Source organism: Tiliqua scincoides, chromosome 5 (genome assembly GCF_035046505.1).
Source record: "Tiliqua scincoides isolate rTilSci1 chromosome 5, rTilSci1.hap2, whole genome shotgun sequence".
NCBI classification, from domain to species: domain Eukaryota; kingdom Metazoa; phylum Chordata; class Lepidosauria; order Squamata; family Scincidae; genus Tiliqua; species Tiliqua scincoides.
Window position 1 is genome coordinate 8,124,380 of NC_089825.1, and position 23,626 is coordinate 8,148,005.

Genomic DNA, 23,626 nt, shown 5'->3' on the forward strand with positions numbered 1-23,626 from the left:
TGATTAGGGCAAAATCCTGAATTATGTTTTTAAGCATTTGTATGGGTAAACTTTGCAAGCAAAAACCAAGTCGATATCTCATTATGCATAAGAGATATTGAGGAATCAGTGAAAACACATTTTACCCCTTTAGGTGTTGAATTTCTAAAAATCCCTTCTTAGTAGTTGCTTACATCATGGAAGGAATATACTCCCCAAACTTCATGTTTCTAGGTCCAGGGGCTTGGGCTGGGCTTTGATGAATCAGTCAGGACATTTGTTTGTATATAAAGAGATATAGCACAATCTGTGCTTGTGGTGCTTTCCAAAGTAGCTAATAAGAAGATGAATTCCAGCTCTAAGGAATTTAGAGTCTAAGGAAGAGCAGAGTAAGATGAAAATAGGGGTAAACAGTAGGAGACTACCACACACACACCCCCAAAAATATATATCCATACCTGCTTCACCTAGAGAACCTATGCCCACTTTAAGCTAATTAGCTCCCCAGTGTTCCCTAACAAAGGCCCTAGTTCTGCACTGCTGGACCCCACTACCAGGGTAGCTCACCTGTTTAACCTGCAGAGGTCCTCCTTCCTCCCCTCTCCTGCCAGCAGCTTCCCCAGCTACCACAGCAACAACGTGGTCCTTAGCAGGTCTTGGGAGTGGCAGCCACACACCTGTCTCCAGTAGTCTCTGCTCCAGCAATCCTCAGAAGTCCATTCACCCATCAGTCAGTTAGTAGGTCCATTAGCCTGTCAGTCTGCTCCTCAGTCCATTAATCCATCAATTTAGTTCTCTCTCCTTCTGCTCTCCAAGCTCCTTCCTTCTATACCCACCACACTCTCCCTTCTCCAGGTGCTGCTTTTATCCCTTAATGACCTGGTTGCCTCTAGTGGCTTCAGCTGTGTAGCATATCCACTGCTAGTTAGAGCCCTGGACTTTTCACCCTATGATTGCCTGCCAGAGCAAGGGACCACTGTTGACACCAATGGAAACCTGTGCATTTCCATTACACATATCTAGCAAGTAAATGGTTTAAGGATCTTAGGCACAAGCATATGTACAGCTGCCTTGTACTGAGTCAGACCACTGAACCACCTCCCTTAATATTGTCTGCTATCAGAGAGTCTTCAGAGTTTTGGAAAGACTCTCTTCCCAGCCCTATTGGGAAATGTCAGAGGACTGATCCTGAAACCTTCTATACACAGAACATGTGCTCTACCACTAGGCAATGTTGCCAACCCTGAATGGATGGATTGAATGCAATCTGAATGCATCAGAGGCTTCTGAGCTTTATACCACAACACCCCTTTCATAATATTAGCATGGCCCTAATTACTCCTGCTCTGTGTCAAAAAAACATTTCCCTCTTTGAAATCTCTTCTGCTGTTTATGTTTGCCTAATTGGCTTTGTATGCTATAAATGTTTTAAGTGATCTATCACTCACGATTAAGACTCTGCTATCTACCTTTTGATCTAGCACACTAGTGTGTTAAATTAATTTTGCTGTAAAGATTTGATTGAACATGGTTTCCTGAAGATAAAAGGTGGTTGTGTCTTATTTATTTATTTATTTACCTATGATTATCTTTTGTTAATTGCTTTTTGTTATGGATCCCCAACGCAGCTTATAATACAAAATAAAACCAAATAATAAAATCACTAAAACCACAATAAGGACCTTTTAATAAAACCGTAGACACCACAATAGCAACAGAATGCCACCGGGCTAGTCCCATCACTCATTGTCCAAAAGTACTGTGGAACAAAAACATTTTCAAGGCCCTCCTTGATGGGAAGGGATGGGATATCCCATATTCACAACTGTCTATGATGCAAATAATCCTGATATTGTTGAACTTTGAATTGCAAGTTGGGAACTGAAGCTCAGAGTGAGTTTCCCAAGGTCCCTCATTGCCAGGGTGACCAGATACAATGGAGGACACAATGCCTGTACCTTTAACCATTGCATAGAAGAAAGAATTTTGGCAAGTGCAGCTTTTAAAACCCTCCCATGTTTAGCTCCACCTGCCAAAATTCCCTCTTCCTTACAGTGGTTAATGGAAGGCATTGTGTCCTCCGTTGTATCTGGTCATCCTGCTCACTGCTCTCTTGATCAGGTCTCAAGTCCAATGGTAGAATCTGGAGTGGTTCCTTGCCAGACATGGTCTATTCTTATGTCTAAGCCAAGCCCTAACTACCTTAAGGGCAATCTTTCCCTCTATGTACCTTCCTTGAATGCTTCATTTTACATCTGAGCCCTGCTCTGGTTGCTAATTGGTCTGAAGCTGAGCAGGCATCCATTAGAAACAGGAGTTTTAATGTGGCAGCCTCAACACTGTGGAACTCCCTCCTGCTTGAGGCCCCATTGGTTCCCACATGACCTTCCTTCCTTCACATTCCTTGTTCACATTTAGTTATGACACAGCTCTGTAAGGCATTTGAGTTGAGCTGAAAGCCACTTTGATTGCCCGCTTGGGTGATAAAGTGGGATATAAATAAGTAAATATAACATCCCTGAGTTGCAAGTTGGTGCTGCATTGTCAATGTTGTTGTTCTGTCCTTTTGTTCTGTCTGCAGAATTTTGGTGTTTGTTGTTTTATTGGAGTAAGTTGTGTTTATTTTTTAATATGTTGTAAGCAACGTAGGAACATTGGAGTATAATTCACATTAAATAAATTAATAACCCAAGCAATACCATCCAACAAACCATGATGTGCAAGTAGCCAACACACCAGGATCTGAAATCATGGTTTAAGCTGATTCACAAACCACTTGGAGCAGACTAAAATAGCTTGTAGGATGCTCAGAGGCTCCTGTTTGGAATAGAATCCAGGGAGTCATAGGGGAGCTGTAGGAAGAAAGAACTTACCCAAGTCATGGTTTGTTTATATATCTGGGAACAGATCATGGTTAGGAGTCTAAACAGTGGTTAGTGCAAAATGTAGTACAGGTGGGGCTCTATTCATGGATTTGGCATCCATAGATTTGCCGAACCTGCTGGATCACCCCCCTGCTGGAACTTTGATGCAGTCACGTCTGGGAAGTTTTCTGAGCCTCAGGTATTATTTCTGAGCTTCTGGGTGTAATTCTGAGCCTGGGAGAGAGTGCGTGCTGGTATGCGGCCTCTCCAAGGCTTAGAACAGCTCTGGACATGAGCGGAGCAATGCTCCAATCACATTATTAGTTTAGGTGGGTTTGGAAAAACTGCAGACTTCATTATCCGCAGTTTTTTGTGTCGGGGGGGGGGGTCTGGGAATGGATCCCTCATGGATACAGAGGCACCACCTGTATGATGTTGAATCTGACCTAGCCATCTGTATTCAGTCATAGTTTCTAAAACCAGATTGACTTGAAATGAGACTGGGAAATGTGTGCTCCATGGGAGGAATGCTCCTTTTCAAACCACATTCAGCTCTTAAGAACTATTGTCTGTGTCCAACCAAAGATTTATTCAACTGCAAAGTATTGAAAAGAACAAAGACTCAGCATTCAACACAGAACCTCACAGATTATAGCACTTCTTAAGACCTCTAATCTTTGTTCCCCCCCCCCTTTGGCAGTTGTTATAGTGAAAACTTAATGCCAATAAAAGTCTCTAAATTTTATCTCTATAGTAAAAACAACCATCAGAACATGATAATCCATTCTTACAATTTTTTTAATGACTTAAATAAAAATCTCTCAAGGTTCCTAAATTTGTCTACATTTCCTATAATGCCATCGTTTGCTTTCACTTGTTTCCTTTATGTTCCTAAATAGCACAAATGTTGTGCAAATACTGGGGAGGGAGAGAAAGAGCCTATTTTTCATTGACAGTGTCATTTGCTAACTTGACTCACTCACTGCTCACCCCTGACTCCAAACTGAGTCTGCCAAAATGTCCTCTTCTGTTTGACAAACCCAGTTAGAGGGTTCCTGCTCTCCTTTGCATTGGAGGACAGAGAGGGGAAGAGCAAGATGGATCTCTTCTTCTTGGCAACCTTCAGTCTTGAAAGACTATGGTATCGCACTCTGAAAGGTGGTTCTTGAACAGCGTCTAGTGTGGCTGAAAAGGCCAATTCAGGAGTGACAATCCCTTCCACACCGGGAGCAAGTGCAGTCTGTCCCTGGTCTGTCTCCCTGGCTACGGGCCTTCCTTCTTTGCCTCTTAGAACAGCAACTGTTACCCTGCAGATGCCTGATCTCATCTGAACTCGGAAGCTAAGCAGGGTCAGGCCTGGTTAGTACTTGGATGGGAGACCGCCTGGGAATACTGGGTGCTGTAGGCTTATACCATAGTCTTTCGAGACTGAAGGTTGCCAACCAATCTTTGCCTCTTAGCCTCAGACTGTTGGCCAAGTGTCTCTTCAAACTGGGAAAGGCCATGCTGCACAGCCTGCCTCCAAGCGGGCCGCTCAGAGGCCAGGGTTTCCCACTTGTTGAGGTCCACTCCTAAGGCCTTCAGATCCCTCTTGCAGATGTCCTTGTATTGCAGCTGTGGTCTACCTGTAGGGCGCTTTGCTTGCACGAGTTCTCCATAGAGGAGATCCTTTGGGATCCGGCCATCATCCATTCTCACAACATGACCGAGCCAATGCAGGCATCTCTGTTTCAGCAGTGCATACATGCTAGGGATTCCAGCACGTTCCAGGACTGTGTTGTTTGGAACTTTGTACTGCCAGGTGATGCCGAGAGTGCGTCGGAGGCAGCGCATGTGGAAAGCATTCAGTTTCCTCTCCTGTTATGAGCAAAGAGTCCATGACTTGCTGCAATACAGAAGTGTACTCAGGATGCAAGCTCTGTAGACCTGGATCTTGGTATGTTCCGTCAGCTTCTTGTTGGACCAGACTGTCTTTGTGAGAGTGATATGGTATTCTCCCTTAGACAACTGCAGGAGAAATGCAGGGAACAATGACAGCCATTCTTTATAGCCTTCATAGATCTCACGAAGGCCTTCGACCTGGTCAGCAGGGATGGCCTCTTCAAGATTCTCCCCAAGATGAATACACATAGTAAAATACTGAGAGTTCCTTGATGCAGGAGGCTGGGATTAAAGGAGATTCTGGGTCTGAAATGTGAAAGGGGAGGGATGCAGGGGTATCTTCCTACAAGTGACACTGTGCGCGGCTCTGGAGCCCTTGAACTGTTTCCTGGCAGGAAGTGGAGCTGCGGGTTAAGCCATTTGGGAAACTTGTCTCTTGTGCTGATGGATTATAGACCGTGTTGTGAGCACTCAGCCCTTCAGAAAGTTCGTGGCATCTTCACCCTCAAGTATCTAATTTATGTAGAAATGTCAATAAATTATTTAGAATATTGTTCCTGCTGGTGTCAGCAGTTCCAGAGCGACTTTGAAAATCATTGGAAATGTTGGCAGGTTTTCAGTGATTCTTAAGAGGTTCTTACTATTAAATGTTCACCAGTGAAAATAAAAGATCTCATCACTTATTCCCCCCCAACATTGTGCTTGCATCTCTGCAAGAATATGTTTGTGATGATTCAGAAACATGAAGGAAATTATACCGTCATCATTAACATCTACGTTTTTATTTACAAAGGAAATAGCGCATATTAAACAGATATGTTTAAGTGGTAATCATTTTATCTGAATGTATCCTAAAGCTGAAGGTTTCCTAGAGGTGGTGCCTTTTGGAGCATATTGTGCATGGACAAGCATTCAGAGAAAATGTCTCCACATGAAAATAATGCATAAACATTTGCACGAATGCTTTTTTTTATCACATTTAAACAAATGTCCTATAATGTCTGCTATGCCCTCCTTTTCTTCAAGGCATGAACTTGTAGAAGAATTACATTTGCAAAAGAGATCCTAGGCTTCTGTCATGTCCTGCTTGCAAATTCTGCTCTAGAAAAAAAATTGCATGAATAACACATTTGAATGTAATATTTCTAAGAGCATAGTCCTATTCATGTCTACTCAGAAGTAAGTCCCATTGTGTTCAGTGTGGCTAATGTCCAGGATTGCAACCTAATAGTCCAATCCTATCAATTATCCACCCCGTTGATGCAGCTGGGCCACAGAACATGGGGGAGGGCACCAGGAGGGCATTCAGGGGAGGGCACCAGGATGAGGTCTCTTGTTATCTGGTGTGCTCCCTGGGGCATTTGGTGGGCCGCTGTGAGATACAGGAAGCTGGACTAGATGGGCCTATGGCCTGATCCAGTGGGGCTGTTCTTATGTTCTTAACATGCACTGCATCTGGGGGGGGCGGGGAGGCAATCCCAGAAGTTTCTTCTGGGTAAGGGAACAATTGTTCCCGCCACCTGCATGGTTCTGCTTGGACCTGCACCAGCAATTTAGCTGGTGCAAGTCCATATGGAGCCAGAAAGGCAGACTGAAACCAGGAATGGGGATAAGATATTGGTGCTACTGTTGCCACCGATACTGCCCCCTTTGTAGCAAAAATCCACCCTCCTTCCCAGCCAGATCTCATCCCCTTTCTGTTCCCATCCTACAAATGGGGTGGTGAAATGAGTAGCGGCATTTCAGCTTGACCCCAGGGACCATTTGTTCTACCACCTAATTCTTCTGCATGTGTTTACCAAGTCCTGGTTTTGTTTACAGCTTTGCAACAGCGAACGCATTCCTTTTCATGTAGCTTGCATTTTCCCTAGAGATTAAATGGGGTTTTAAACTTTTACCCTCCAAAAGGGCAAAATGCTTTTTGTTCTTGGCTCACTGGGTCACCTCAGTTTTCATAATTGGTCCTTAATGATATAGCCACACTCCAATGATAAAGCAATCTGTGTGGTAAATAATACCTCAAGGGAATGTGACATGAGACATTGATATTTTTTTGCCACTTTACATCCTGAAAATCCACTGAAACAGTTATGTAAGTTTATTTTTATCCATAATCCATTTATATAAAATATTTATGATTAATTTTTGCAATGCCTAATTGAATTTCATAAAAAGGATTAAATCTTTTAAGCTCTGAAGTGTAACGCCGTAATGATGAGGACTGGCTAGATTAACGTAATTTGCTCTAATTCTTGACTAAATGGCAGTGCAAAGCATTCTCTAATGGCATCATTTTGCAGGCATCTCTTCTCTTCTTACTGGGTGATTACTTATTATTGCTTCTTTCTGATATGGCAGTGGTACACGACTTGAAAGCGCATGTTGGAAAAGGCCCTCCGTTTCATTCACACAAAGCAGGGACATTTGTTTGTGGGTATGTTTGACGCAGAGCCTTTAAGAGAAACCTTAGTCACCAGGGAAGCCACTGTGGGCTTCCTATCCTATCCTAACAATCCTAACCAGGTCTGCTCAGAAGTAAGTCCTATTTTGTTCAATGCGGCTTACTCTCGGGAAAGTGTGGTTAGGATTGTAGCCTGTGTATATTCACTAGCCAGCATTCTCCTCCTAGCTGTCTGGTTCTTTGGGAAAGTTGCAAAAAGTTGCAAGGACTGAAGCCAATCATCCCTGTTTCTCTTCATTAACTTCTGTTCATTGGCATCCTGCCTCTGAACATGGGGCTTCCATGTGGCCATGTTGACTAATAGCCAGAGACAGGCTTAGCCTCCATGAATTTGTCAAATCACATTTTAAAGCCACCTACATTGGTGGCCATCTCATTTTCTTCTGGAGAAGTCTATAAATTGATTGTCAGCTCAATCCTGTTAGGCTCATGCACTAGAGGCACAAGTGTTCTGCCAGTGTAGACTTGCCTTGCGGCCGTCACGAAAAGCTCTCTGGGAGCACCACATCATGTAAGTTATAAAATCTATGTCCCTCCTGGCCATTTTTTTTTTCCTAATCTAAAAAAGCTCAAATACTTCAGTCTTTCTTCATAGGAAAGCTTCCACAACAGCTTTACTAATGCTGTGTGAATACAGGCGTCCAGTTTCCAAGTGTAATGCAGTTTCCACAGTGTATATCTAACTACTGGTGCAGGCACTCATCTATAATAGGCTGTGAATTGGTATTTGATCCATATCTGCTCTGAATTAAAAACAACTTAGGGCGCAATCCTAACCAACTTAACAGCACTGACCAACAACAGCTGCAGTGCAGCCCCAAGGTAAGGTAACAAACATGCCCTTACCTTGAGGAGGCCTCCTTGACTGCCTCCCCACTGCAGGATGCCATGCACGCCACATTGGCACAGCTATGTCAGTGCTGGAAAGTTGGTTAGGATTGCGCCCTTAGGGAGCCACAGGAGTAGTAAAACTGTTGTGTAAATTATGTTTGCCCATTGATGAGATGTTACAGCCAAACCACTTTTTCAAATGGCTGTGTGTTCCATCCATGGTTAAAATTGGATAACTAGGAAACGAACCTCTGGTGTTGCAGTGAGGTGAACATTCATCTCTCACGTGTGAACATTCATATCTCAGCTTTAATTTTTAAGCACTAGCAAACCCATGAGGGAAGTGGAAATATCTCAGTTTTCATCATTAGGTATGAAAAAATGTGGTTTTCTTTCCAGCAAAAAACTGTGTCTTTATTATGAAGCATAGCACCTGTTCTTACTTTTAAAAAAAGTTGTTATATTGCACCTGCCTGATTGTGTAATTTCTAAAGAAGAGATTAGATAGATGGCTGCCACAATAAATCACATACCACAAGGGTATGCAGCTAATATCAAGATTAATTATCTGCTGATACGTCTACAATATTGGACTGCAATGCTGAAGCTTAATTTTCCCCCTTGTAATAAGATGAAGGATTTTGATATAGTTGTTTAACTATTTATAACTATTCATTAGAGCCAAACTGAAGCAAGGCAGGCAAGAAGATTATAGTTTCATTAGTTTGCACTGAGCTGCCTAGTGATGCCTGACTTCCGTCACTAAAAATAATTTGGATGATCCAGGTTTTATTGTTGATTGCCCTGCAGACATTAGTAGGATAATTCTTGTCCCAAATCATGTCTCCAGCTGCGATACCCCATTGTCTGTTCTCCCTGTTGCCCATTTTCTCTGCCTGTCTGGATACAGCAGCAGTGGGGAAGACTCCTGGTTCTGAGAACAGTGGTGTAGCTGGAAGGGGGGCGGAGCAGTGTCGTAAACTTAGGGGCGTTTGAGGTGCTCAGAGTTCTTGGTTCTCGAACCCTAAAGTCCTCAAGGCCCCCCTGTCCAGTAGTACTGCCACCACTCTGTATGTGCCAGTGCCTCAGTCCAGGGACACTGAGACCCTCTAGGCTTAACTCTATCCCTTGCAGGCACTGAGCTCTTTCTCCAATTAAAGCTTCAGTCCTCAAGTTTCTAGACCTCAATGAGCACTTGGTAGCTTGCTGAACGGCTAGGCAGGATTCTGAACCTTTGTCCCCAGCAGACAATGAAACAACTTGGTAAAAGAGATTTTAGTTTATTAAGTACATAAGGCAGCAAAGGCTAGAGGCATAAACATCTAGGAAACATATCAGCAATAAAATAATAAAGCTAGCTGGCTGCCTCTATTAATCCCTAACTCTCACCTGGGTCAGTTACTCTTGTAGCTCTCTTAGGTCCAGGCTACCTGTGAGGCCAGATGCCCATGGTGGACAATGGAGCTCACAACGTGCAAGATGTTGCACCCCAAAAAACTTCTCAAGAAAAAAACGGGCACACCCCTTGGTACTGTGCTTGGTACTTGCTACACACCCTATAGTACTGAGGTGAGTTCATACTTATTTAGACTGTCCAATCAGAAACTTTTGAGGACAGAACCTTCTCAAGTGAGTCTGGTTGCTAGCCCTACTAGTTCTTACCAACTGGAGATCCACAACTGCATTCCATCAGCTTGATAAGGTGCCTTTCTGTCTGCAGAGGTTCTAACATTCCAATGGGTTGTAATTCTTGTTGTCTGTCCTTTCTGGCCAGCAAAGGAGAGACAAAAATCTTTTTGTTTGTTTACTCACATTCTTGCAGCTAGGAACTGCGAGCCACTTCTCCGTTACTGACTTAGTTTGGTTCAGGCTTCACATGCTAACCAAGGCCTAACATGAACATATCCATGACAAGCAGCCAGTCTGGCAGGGAGCAGGCAAGCGGCCCCTCCCTTCGGAGCCATTCCCGGCGGGGGAAGCAAAACAGAGCCGTATGGCTCCGTATTATTATTATTATTATTATTATTATTATTATTATTATTATTATTATTATTATTATGGCTTTGAAGGGAGGGGCTGCTTGCCCACCTCGCTGAGGCTCCCTGCCAGCCTGAGTGCTCCTCCCCTGTCAAGCTACGCCACCTTCTTCTGAGACAGTGACTTTAAAGGGCCTGCTGGGCAGGAGTTGCCCTGGTTGAATGCTCAGGTAGGCTGCCACTGCAGGCTAGATGTACCCTTGGAGCTCTGAGCTCAGTCTGCCAGATGTGCACTGAAAAGGTGATGAGTGAATCCTGACTGCTGGGAGCCCCAATCTGATAACTTTAGAGAGAGCATTGTGGATCACCCATAGGTATCTGAATCTGAACCTCAGTGGCTCACCATGGTGGCAGTTCCATGAAATCAGGTGCTTGAGCATGCATGCGTGTGAACAGACACACGCCTGCAACTTTCAGACCTGTCTGTGGTTAGTTTCCTCTGCTATGTACTGTGTTTCTCTTCTGCCTTAAAACTGTTTCCTTCAGCCTTATAGCATGATGATTTTAATATGTTGTTAGCTGCCCTGGGTCCCGTTAGGGAGAAGGGCGGGATAAAAAATAAAGTTTTATGATGATGATGATGATGATGATGATGATGATGATGCATTCATTGTGCAGAGTTGCTCAGCAGTTTTCTTTTCTACCTCATCTGCACAAACCTGTCTGAAACTATAACAGAGTTGCAACTTTTCCCATGTGATTTCTTGTAAAATGATTTTAAAAAACTAGGAAAATCCAATATCATATTGATTTTGGTAACCCGTTGTAGTGAAGTTTTATGAGATGTTAATATTCTTGTTGTGGAAGGAAAAATAATCTTAATTTTGTTCCTGGATAAGTGTCATGTTTTAAAATGCATTATCTTTTTCAGTTGTGAAAACTAGAAACACAATGAGCTATGTCAGAGATTGCATCTTTTCACAGTAAGGTACCACAGTCATAATATCTCAGTGGGTGAAAGAGAAAACTTGGTGCTTAAGCCCTCTCAGTAATGACAGTATAGCTGGAAGTGTGCTCCTGGAAACATCTGCCGACTGTAGATCATAATATCTTGTGAACACTCAGGAAGTCTGAGAGCTGGTTCACATGTGCATATGTCTGCATCTTTCACTTGATTACTCAACACTTGTTAGGTGCTTGGGGTGTTTTTACTCAGCGCTTTTACTCAGCGTGTGGTCGGTCTGTGGAACTCCTTGCCACAGGATGTGGTGCTGGCGTCTACCATAGACACCTTTAAAAGGGGATTGGACAGGTTTCTGGAGGAAAAATCCATTACTGGGTACAAGCCATGATGTGTATGCGCAACCTCCTGATTTTAGAAATGGGTTATGTCAGAATGCCAGATGCAAGGGAGGGCGCCAGGATGAGGTCTCTTGTTATCTGGTGTGCTCCCTGGAGCATTTGGTGGGCCGCTGTGAGATACAGGAAGCTGGACTAGATGGGCCTATGGCCTGATCCAGTGGGGCTGTTCTTATGTTCTTATGGGGTCCGCCTCTGCTGGGTCAGATTTTGTATTCCATCATGGGCCAGCCATTCTGCATTTATTGGAGGCAGAGATAATGAGGCTTTCAGCCAACCTGCTTAGCCCAAAAGCATCATAGGCTTTTCCTTTTGAGCTCTAGCAGCAACTAGCTAACCAACCAGCAGTAAACTGAGTGAGAAAGAGACTCTTCTACTGCCCTGTTTTGATCATGATTCACCCTGGTTTTCCATGATGGATTCTCCCCTCTTTTTTATTTTAATTTTTTTCCATTCCACTCTCTGCTGTGTTAGAGTTGAAGCCTGGGGGCAGCGCCCAGTGGCATAGCTAGCGAGGGGCGGGGGGTGTTCCGCCCTAGGTACCAGCCTTGGGGGGTTGACATCACAAATGAGCCAACATCGCTAACATCGCGGAGGTTACAAGTAACCCCATCATGCTATATACCGTTGGATGCGGAATGTCCTGCAGAATGCAATGCAAAAAAATTGGGCAAAATATCACCTTTCCTTCAAAAGTTATGGCCAAAAAACCAGAAACCCAAAAATGCATGGAGCCCTATGGAAAGTGAAACCGAGCCATATCGGGCGTTTACTCGTGAGTGGGCGGAGTTGCCATAGTCTTTTGGAAAGGGCAGGCTGAGAGGAATTAAACAACACCAGAACGTTTCCTATCCAATGAAAGCAGCCCCCCGAAAACACCCAAGAAGGAAGTCCCTCCCTCCAAGCAGACTAATGTATTGAGCCCTATGGAAAGCAAAAGAAAGCCACACGGTCGTATTTACTCGCAAGTAAGCAAATGTGCCTTGGTTGCTGGTCAAGTCAGGCAAAGAAGAATTCAAGGCTAGCTGCATGGTCCCAATCTGATGAAAGTGGAGCTCAACAAATGCTCCAGAAGGCAGCACTCCCTCCCCCAAAGAATAAAACGGAGGCTTGAGATGGTAAGGTGGGTACTGGGGAGGGCTGAAAATCTCACTGATTTTTTGTGGTTGCTTGTTGGCAACCTTCAGTCTGGAAAGACTATGGTATCGCGCTCTGAATGGTGGTTCTGGAACAGCATCTAGTGTGGCTGAAAAGGCCAATTCGGGAGTGACAATCCCTTTCGCACTGGGAGCAAGTATAGTGTGTTCCTGGTCTGTCTCCCTGGCTATGGGCCTTCCTTCTTTGCCTCTTTGCCACAATCTGTTGGCCAAGTGTCTCTTCAAACTGGGAAAGGCCATGCTGCACAGCCTGCCTCCAAGCAGAACGCTCAGAGGCCAAGGTTTCCCACCTGTTGAGGTCCATTCCTAAGGCTCTCAGAACCCTCTTGCAGATATCCTTGTAGCGTAGCTGTGGTCTACCCGTAGGGCGCTTTCCCTGCACAAGTTCTACATAGAGGAGATCCTTTGGGATCTGACCATCGCCCATTCTCACAACATGACCAAGCCAACGTAGGCGTCTCTGTTTCAGCAGTGCATACATGCTAGGGATTCCAGCTCGTTCCAGGACTGTGCTGTTTAGAACTTTGTCCTGCCAGGTGATGCCAAGGATGCATTGGAGGCAGCGCATGTGGAAAGCGTTCGGTTTCCTCTCCTGTTGTGAGCGAAGAGTCCATGACTCGCTGCAGTACAGAAGTGTACTCAAGACGCAAGCTCTGTAGACCTGGATCTTGGTACATTCCATCAGTTTCTTGTTGGACCAGACTCTCTTTGTGAGTCTGGAAAACGTGGTAGCTGCTTTACCGATGCATTTGTTTAGCTCGGTATCGAGAGAAAGAGTGTCGGAGATTGTTGAGCCAAGGTACACAAAGTCATGGACAACCTCCAGCTCATGTGCAGAGATTGCAATGCAGGGAGGTGAGTCCACATCCTGAACCATGACCTGTGTTTTCTTCAGGCTGATTGTCAGTCCAAAGTCGTTGTATAAAAATGTGAATCAATCAATTAATAATATAATTAATAATAATTAATTTATTAATTATGTCATATGGGGTGACAAAAATTGATGGGCCCTGGGTGTCAAATGACCGAGCTACGCCTCTGGCAGGGCCTGTGGTATTTCTAATTTTTGTGTAGCATTTATGCATGGCATTTAGAAATAAAATAATACAGATTGAAGATGGTAGCAGAAGAAGGGCCCAATCCTATCCAACTTTCCAGCACCGGTGCAACTGCAATGCAGCCCTGAGATAAGGGAACAAATGTTCCCATACCTTGAGGAGGCCTCTGTGAACAGCCTCCCCACCACAGATGCAGCGCACGCCCCATTGGCATGGCTGCACTGGCACTGGAAAATTGGATAGGATTGGGCCCGAAGCCAGTTACTGAAATGTCCTCACGGCAAGCAAAAGGTCAATTGCTAAGACATCTGTAAGAAAACAGAGGACGTTCCCCACCTCACTTCCCCACTTTCACGTCCACATTTCACTTTCTGCTATGTAATTAACCCACATGCAAAAGATGACAAAAAGGAGAAGGGAGCATGGATCCAAGACTTCATTGGTCATTATGTTTGAATGAGGTTTGTGCCAGTGTCTCTCTTCTCTGTTTATCCATCTGGCCACCTATCTTTTGTTTACTTGAACATCATTTGCCTACTCTATTACCTTGTAATTCAAGGGCCTATCTGGAGCCAGGTGTCAACACCTGAGTGAGGATGGAGGGTATGGGAGAGAATGAACTATAGAAGATAGTATACATTCCATTTCCCTGCTGGGATCCAGTGCCAAGGAGACAGCTTCCCTCTGTGACAAATGTTTTAAATAATTGATAGCAAATTTATCAACCTGAAACCAAGCATGATAGTCATTCACACAGCACAAAAGGAGCTAATAAAATATAAAAAAGGTTGGCTCTACCTCTGCAAGATAATGGAAAAGGGACAGTAATACCCAGTGGTAGCCTTCAAGTGGAGATCATATGTTTTTTCATCTCTTGGAGAAGATTACTGAAAAGGCTCCGATTTTCAGAGCTGGAGTTGACAGGTGATGAAGAGGAACTGCCAGAGTTTATTATCAGAAACAGTGCCTTTAATGTGCTTATTCGGCTATTGCTATAGACATGCCACTACTGAGGATGGATAGATGCAAACACTACACTTGTTTGCACTAAAAACTTGTGCAAGTTCAAATGTACTGTGAATAATTTTGTGCTCAAGGATACAGAATTGAACCACTCTATATGCCAGAACATGTTCCAGAATCCTTTGCAACACAAGAAGCCTGTAGCAGATGCAGTAGGTATGAAAAATACTTGGCTAAAGGATTTGTTGGATCCTTTCCCACTTTATGAATCTCTCACAACAAGCCTTCAAAAAGAAGAGAAATTATAAACTTAGTAGGAGGATACTGTCACCATTGCATGTGTTTGAATGACAGCCTCATAATGACAGTGACATGCTCTCAACACAAATGAACCTCTTCATGTTTGGGGCTTTTCCAGGCACTGCTATTAATACCAGTGGCTGCTGAATGTTTTACAAGAATGGGACTCTGGTGAGAAAGCTTTCCTTAACTCAGGGGCAGTTGCTTTCCTAAATAAATCATTTGATTTAAAGTGCATTTTAAGTGGTTTAAAGTTCTAGCCTGCTTAAGAGTGATGACACGACACAGGTTATGTGTGTCTAACAAATACAAAGAATTTGATTGGAGCCTGGGGTTTCATATCTGCACACACCATGCGGAGTGACTTTCTGCTGCCATTCTTCTGTGCAGTGAAGTCAAAAATGTTGAGGCTGGCTTAAGACCTTAGAAGGTTGATTATTTTCCACTTGGGATCTTCTGATTCGGAAAGGTGTTTGCTTTGAGAATTAATGTGCGTGTAAGAAACTTGTGGCTCGACCCACAGCATCCATGGGATTATATGTTAGACCTCAACAGAGAGATACTGGGCATTTCTCTTTCATAGAACAGAGACTGGTAGTGGTTGTTTTTGAAGAGGTCATAAGAAGAGCTCTGCTGGATCAGGCCAAAGGCCCATCTAGTCCAACTTCCTGTATCTCACAGTGACCCACCAAACGCCCCAAGGAGCACACAAGACAACAGACACAATCTGCGTTTCGATGCCTTCCCTTGCATCTGGCAGTCAGAGGCAGCCTGCCTCTAAAAATAAGAGCTTGCACATACCTACTATGACTTGTAACCCGTAATGAACTTTTCCTCCAGAAATTTGTCCAATCCCCTCTTAAAGGCATCCAGACAAGATGCCATCACTACTTCCTGTGGCACCTGTGTGCAGGAGCACTAGCCTACCTTTTGCACGCTAAGAAAAATAGTGTGGTTTTGCAAATATCTAAGCATTATGCAAGGAATATGATGTAGGGATATTTACCATATATTGTGACGAAGAGATAAAGAAGAAAATCCTTTTTAATAGGAAGATTTAGGGTCTAATTCCATCCAATGTTTCAGCACCAGTGCAGCCACAATGCAACCTTCAGGTAAGGGAACAAATATTCCCTTACCTTACGGAGGTCTCTGTGACTGCTTCCCCACCACAGGATGCTGCACCAACGCTACCAAATTGGATAGGATTTGACCCTAAGACTGAAATCCTATCGACTTACCTGGGAGTAAGCTTCATTAACCATAATGGTGCTTATTTCTGAAGAGACATGCATAGAATTGGGCTCTAAATACTCTTCATCTAAGACAAGGTAACCAAACAGAAGATATGGTCTAAAATTATAGACTTGTACATATAAGGTTGCATAAAACAACTTCAGGCCAAGTTGATGTATCATACTGTTGCAGCAAAAACAACAGAGAGGACAGTAAAACTTTAAAGATTAATGAACTTATTTTAGCAGAAGCTTTTGTAGGCTACAGTCCACTTCATCAGATGCTTGAAGTGAAATGCTTAGTGGAGACAGGTGGATATACACCTTAGAGCAGACAGGTGGATATACACACTTGAGATGAACCCCTTAGTCCTTTGACCGTCACAACTTTTTTCCTGTTTCTTTATCCCTGTGTGTGCATATCATATTTGAACCCTCTTTCCTTTACTACACATTTGCAATGTGGTCAACTTACAAGTTATAAACAATGTGTTAAGAGGTGTATGTAAGATTAGAAACACTGGCTCTTTAATACAAAGTAACTGTGGCATCGTCATCCACAAAACCTTGCATGTGATTGCGCTTTGTAGCATAAATTTGTACTTTATATGCTTGTTCACTGTGCAGCTCTATGAATGTCTATTCAGAAACACATCTTGTTGATTTCAGTGCAACTTACTTCCAGATTCATATATTTAGTAAGATTTAAGTTCAGTCGAGTTTAGGTCTAAAACTTAGAGCTACTCCCTCATCTTTACACTGATCACTTTTAAGTCAACCGTTCACATTGCTCATGTTTGAAAGGAGGACAGCCAGAAGTCTTTTCAACATATTTTGCTAGCATAAAGAAATTGTGTGGGTTGGGGGTGGAGAAACTAGCCGGGATGCAGCAGGTATAAATTGATGACTATATAAGCAAGGGTACAGAGTTACCTCATTGGAGATCCAATTAGTTTCTGGAATAATGTTGTAACCCATACATCTTTTTACTTATTGGAAGGAAAAGGTTAATAGAAATTTATTTTCCTTTGGGGATGCACCAGGAGGCCAGTGATGTTTCCCTATAGGGACAACGCACCTGAGCTGCTAATGTTTAAATTCTCAACCAGAAAGTGCTCATAGGGTAGGATATTACCCATTAAAAAAAAAAAAAAATTAAGGTTAAGGAGGCTTTGTAAAGGACAGTTTGTAGGCATCAGAAGGGCGAAGTCACTCCTTCCCATTTCTCTGTTCTTCCCTACAAATGTCAGCATTCAAATCTCAGCTGGCCCAACCTTGAAAACATAGAACTGCTGAAAACAATGTGTAGTTCTGCTCACAGACATTGACCACAGGAAATGTTTTTGCCACTTAAGAGATGTGGTAGCCCCAGCCAGTGGCATAGCTAGCAGGGGTGCAAAGCACTAAGTTTTGCAGGGAGCTTCACCATGTGTGCAAGCGGCCCTTCCCCTTCAGAGCCATTCTGGGCGGTGGGAGGTATATGGATGCATTCGTATCCCTGCCTCCTTTATTTACCTCCATTTTCTTCCCCATCCAGAATGGCTCCAAAGGGGCCCCTTGCACACTGTGGTGAGGCTCCCTGCAAAATACTGGTCCCAGCACATCTTTAAGGTAATTGAATGAAGTGCTTGTTTCAGCTGGCAAATTTTGAGTGCCGTGACCGTTCAACTGTCAACAGACAAATTGACTGTTAAGTAACCACCAGGAGAGGCATCATTTGCTTTCTCTTTTTCTACGTCACAGTATTTTTTTGGCCCACTTTTGGCCCTCTGACTGACCTTTGGCCTCCACTAAGAATGCAGGGAATCAGATATTGGGTTTTGCATCTACCAACTTGAATACATGTGTCTAAGCTGAAAAGGAAAATAGTAGAAATTAATATCATAAACATTTGAATGCATTGTACATATTACATGGCTTTTAGTGTCAGATGTATATCCAGCCTTAGTTATGCTACTCAGTATAACTCCCACATACAGTACTTTGCTGTAGTCTAGTCTCAAAAGGATGAAGGTATGAATAACAGTTATCATTTCATATGCTGGTAAAGCCATAGTTCTGCCTCTGTGAGAGGCAGCTCCGTGTGGTTAAAATGTTTTCTGACTTCAGGTGAGATGTGCAAAATCCAATTAAAAAAATTAATTCCAGACCTAAGATATTGCTGTTGACCACCTTCTCAATATCATGTGTGTAGTTTGCATCTGTCCAAAAGATGTGCCAAACCTAAATCTCCAGTCCACAAACCACTTTAGCTAAAGTATTTGGGTTTAAAATGATTTAATCCCATTTGAAATTGATGGGATTAAATCAGTTCAGCCTAATATTTCCATTTAACTGGGCTTTGGAGTGTGCTGTTAGAGAGATGGGAAAGAATACCTGAGTTTCTTTTCTGTAGAGATTGAATGTAGCAAGAGAGAAGCAGAAATGTAACCTACTATTGTGGGCTGAAAAAGACTATTTACCCCAGGAAAACAGTGCAGTAAATGCATTCGTGAAAAAGGCTAATTGATTTCCTTGACCTCTCTACCTGTGAGAAATCCAAGGAAGTCTGCAATATGGTGCTTTTTTCCCTTTTGTGTGTGTGTGTGTGTGTTTTTTTTTTTTTTACTTATCCCCACTGTGTAATTCCTGCCAACTTTCACTGGAAGCTGTGTTGACTTTGTGTCACCCAGATGTGGCGACACCAAGATGTTACATAGATGAGGTTTGCAGTTATCTGAGTAGAAAAAATGGCACCCAAATGCTATGTGAACTCCAAATGAACATTATTGGTTGTGAAACTGTCATGCAACATGTAACAGTTACATGTTCCTGCACATGTAACTCCATTCATGTTCCTGTACAGAAACTGTCTTCAAAGTCTAAATATTGAGCTAGGGCAGGGGTACCCAAACCCTGGCCTGGGGGCTACTTGTGGCCCTTGGGGACTCCCAATGTGGCCCTCAGGGAGCCCCCAGTCTCCAGTGAGTCTCTGGCCCTCTGGAGACTTGCTGGAGCCCATGCTGCGCCAATGCAACTGCTCTCAGCATGAGAGCTGGCATGTTCAACCTCTTGCGTGAGCTGTGGGACGAGGGCTCCCTCCACTGCTTGCTGTTCCACATGTGTGATGGAGCAGTGAAGAAAGGTCGGTCATAATTTGTGCAAGGCTTTTTATAGGCCTTGAGCTATTGCAAAACCTTCATTTATTCATATAAGTTCCATCTCTTAATAGATCCATTTATGTAAATTTATTCAAATTTGAAATGTAAATTAATTTTTTTCCCCAACCCCCAACACAGTGAGATGATGTGGCCCTCCTGCCAAAAAGTTTAGACACACCTGAGCTAGAGGAAGGCAGAGATTGACAGACACTGATCAATGCAAAGCAAAAAGATTGTGCTTAGCTTTGCAAGCGTGTGTGTGTTTGAGAGAGAGAGAGAGAGAGAGAGAGAGAGAGCACCAGAAAGAGACTGCACTCTAAGAAAGACTCAGCACCAGTGACACAGCTAGAGGGGGTGTAAAGCACTGTCGTGCAAGTGGCCCCGCCCCTTCAGAGTCATTTCGAATGGCTCCAAAGGGGAGGGGGAGGAGCTGCTTGCATCAAGGCTCCCTGTAAAACTTAGTGCTTTGCACCCCCTCTAGCTACGCCACTGCTCAACATCATCTTTTATTTATAGTAGACTTTTTGTTATCAGAGGATATAAAAGATGGAGTACCTATGGCTGCTTATGTACACGCACCAATGGGCATCACAATCTCAGTTTAATTTTCAATTAAAATTATTTTGTTCCTTTTTGTTAAATTAAGTCTGATGACCCCACCCTCCACACTGCAGGAGACTAAATTACAGTAGAGAATGTTAGCTGTTAATTGATTTTTAAAAATGCACACGCACAGCACCTCATTAAAGTCTTCAGTTACTTATGGCGCGGGGGTAAGAAATGAAAGCATTACTCTTTGGATCTCCTTATTACAGGCATTGCGTATTCCCTGTCCTAAGGATCTTTCGCATCCTTCTGGATATGATAAAAGAAGTTGCAGCAGGACAGGCTTAGAAACAGTCACTCTCCTGGGCTGCTGCAACAAGTAAGAACCATTTATTTGGGGGGGGGGCGTAGAAAAACCTCGAATAATGATAATGAAATCACCACCTCCAGACAACCAGGAAGGAATGTGTTGCCCAAAAGGGAAAAAAGGGAGTGGGGAAGAGGAGCAGCTTACCAGGTGCAGAGATATAAAACAGAAGCAACTACTAATATGGGCAACTGGAACTTAGGGCATGTGTGGTTAGGTGGGCTAGTAACTTTTGTAGACTTACCTGCAAGGCTACAACAGAAGCTGTATGCAGGTGGATAAAGCAAAACTGTCCACACTATCCTACAATAAGATAATTTTTTGGAGTATTCTGAAACTGTTATGTTTAAGATCCTTCTCTGCTTTTGTATTCACAATAAAACAGGTCTTCGGTGTATACCACAGGTTGGGTGCCCCTTAGCTGGATCACTTGGGACTGGAGAACGTTCTGGATTTTGGAATGTTCTGGATTTTGGAATATTTGCATAAACATAATGAGATACCTGCATCTTAGGAATAGCAAGCTTGCTAGCAAAGAATGAACCTGTCCTTGGGGCGGTCTGCAATTTGCTGTCCGGTGTGGGTGAGGCCCCCAGTTTGCCTCTTCCCATCACCCCCTGCAAGGACCTGAGCCACCCACTTAGCTCCGTGCTGCCGTCTGCACTGCCCAGCTACCTCGCTGGGTAGCACCCCAGTATGCATTGCGCTTTGCTGGCTGGCTGGCTCCTGCTGGCACGCAAAACAGTTTTTAAAAAGCTAAAAAAAATGTTCACATACACTAAAAACTTCTGGATCTCAGAGCATTTCAAATTTTGGAATTCTGGATATATAGGGTGATCAACTTATACTTGCATTTCCTGCTCACTTAGTTGTCGATAATGAATTGCAAGGAGGATGCACTGCATCAGAGGAAACAGACCTTTATAAGCATTCCCCATGTACACTGGTGGGTCTTGTTCCTCTAGTTCAGGGGTGCCCAAACCCCGGCCCTGGGGCCACTTGTGGCCCTCAAGGCCTTTCTATGCGGCCCTCATGGAGCCCCTAGTCTCCAATGAGCCTCTGGCACTCTGGAGATTTGTTGGAGACCACATTGGCCCGACGCAACTGCCCTCAGCGTGAGGGCAACTGTTTGGCCTCTTGAGTGAGCTGTGGGATGAGGGCTTCCTCCACTGCTTGCTGTTTCAGGTCTGTGATGCAGCAGCAGCAGCAAAGAAAAGGCCAGCCTTGCTTTGTGCAAGGCCTTTTATAGGCCTTGAGCTATTGCAAGACCTTCATTCATTCATATAAGTTCATCTTTAATATATTCATTTATGTAAATTTATTCAAATTTGAAATGTAAATTAATTCTTTTTCTTCCCCGGCCCCCAACGCAGTGTCAGAGAGACGATGTGGCCCTCCTGCCAAAAACTTTGGACACCCCTGCTCTAGTTCATCAGAACATAAAAGGACTGGACTGAGGCACCATCTGTTCAAACATCCTGGTTACAACAGTGGCTTCCAGCTCGCAGGGCATGGGTGCAAGAGCTTTCCCTGTTGTATGGTGAGGCATCTGGTATTCAGAGTTATATTGCCTCTGAATGCCTAGTAATGATGGCTCATAGCTAGGGGTGTTTGAAAACAGTGTTATTTATTTTACTCAGAAGTAAGTCCATTGTGTTGAGTAAGACTTGGGCTGTAATTCTATCTTATTCACTGGAAACAAAAACCTCTACTCATAGCCATTGCCATATCTCTCCCTCATACATTTGCCTAATCCACGTGTAAACACATTCAAGTCAGCAATCTTCATCATCCTCATCCAAGCATGGCAATCCACATGTGCAAGAGCTCCATAGGGCCATCAAACAAGATGTGGTGCTCTGGATCATGGCACACATGCCAATAACCTAAATTCCTAACTCAGTTTGATCCTGCTTCATTGTCAGCTTTATCAAAAGCCTAGGGTAATATTTTTGGAGCCTATTTTGGCTACCCTTCAAGGGGAGAACACACTTATGAAATTGTATTGGTTACTTTCCGATTGTGACCCATCAGTCACCTATAGTGTGGTGGTGTTTGCTAAAGCTGCCAGAACTATTCGTGCCAACTACCTGGGGGAAATAGCGGTAGATTGTAAAGGTGATTCCTTAATATGATGGGTGCAGGTGCCTTTTTTGCCTGATTTTGACCTAATTTTATCATTTTATCATTGTTTGTATCGTGATGTATTTTTGGATTTACATGTTTTATCTTATTGTGATGGCTATTAGCTAATACAATAAACAATCTTTGAACCTTTTGAACTCAGTTTGAGCTCATATATAGGTAGACTGCTTCCCTGCGTACTAAGGTTTTATTTTGTGTGCAAGAGTTTTTGAGGTTTGATTGATGATAAAGGCCAGCACCTTTATGGCAGTGGCACCCTGGTGGGGCTTAACTAAGGGCCAAATCCTATTCGACTTTCCAACCCTGGTGTAGCCTGCCAATGGAGGGTGCGCTGCATCCTGTGGTCCGAGTGTAGTAATGGAGGCTTCCACAAGGTAAGAGAACATTTGTTCCCTCTCCTAGGAGCAGCATTGCAGCTGTACCAGCACTGGAAAGTTGGATAGGATTGGGCCCTAAGTTACAACCTCTGGACAACTAATGAGGATCAATTTATTTCAATGAGTACATGGAATTATTTTTAAAAACCCAATTTCTACTTTTATTAAGACACATTCTTGCTGTTTTCATTTATTAGGACTGTACTGTTGATTTTTATTTTGTCTTACTATTTATTAACTATATTTGTTGTAAGTATCCATGAGGCAAGGTATGCATCTGAAAAATAAATATTTTTAAAAATCTGTCTGTCTCTCCCCTGAAGACTGTCTTTTCAGATAAGAATCTCACTTCGCCTTTGATATAATGGGAGAAAAGTGTACCCTAAAACCAACAGAGAAAATATAGGTCAGCTTACAGTGAGCTTCTCTGCAAGAGGAATCTTTCTGTGGCTCAGTTATCATCTTTCAAGGCTGCTTAAGCACTTTTTGGGAGCTGCAGTGCTGTAACTCGAGGGCTTTACATTTTTTCATTGAGATGCATGAGCTTTACTGTCTGAAGTGCAGCAGAAAAGAAATGTTCATTTGAAATTTTTTTGGAAAAAATATACAGATTTGCAGCAATCCTGTACTCAGTACCTTGGGAGAAAGCTCCACTGTGTGACTTACTTCTGGGTAAACACGAAAGACTGTTTCAAAGCTGATAGTGTTTGCCCATTCAATTGTCCACTCATTCACACAGTAATGCAGTATTTCATTGCGTATCTCCATCATTTTTAAGATTAAAAATGCACAATAACTTTTCCCCCCTGTTTCAAAGCACTGGTGATGACTTACTTTGCCATTGATTATAGTGATAAAAATAGCATATTGCCATAGGGTTTGTGATTCCTCTAGATATGATTTTCACACCCCCAGTATTTGGTTGAGCCAGAAGCTTCTCAGGTAACTAAAAAGGCATGAAACTTACTAGGGGAGATATACACCCTC

General features: G+C 43.3%; 1 protein-coding gene and 1 pseudogene across 2 annotated transcripts in view; both read left to right on the top strand.

Annotated features, from left to right (window-relative positions):
* Nucleotides 1-23,626, top strand: part of DPP6 (dipeptidyl peptidase like 6) — a 383,341-nt gene that overhangs the window by 173,005 nt on the left and 186,710 nt on the right. The window lies entirely within an intron of this gene.
* LOC136654960 (5S ribosomal RNA) lies at nucleotides 4,132-4,251 on the top strand (annotated as a pseudogene).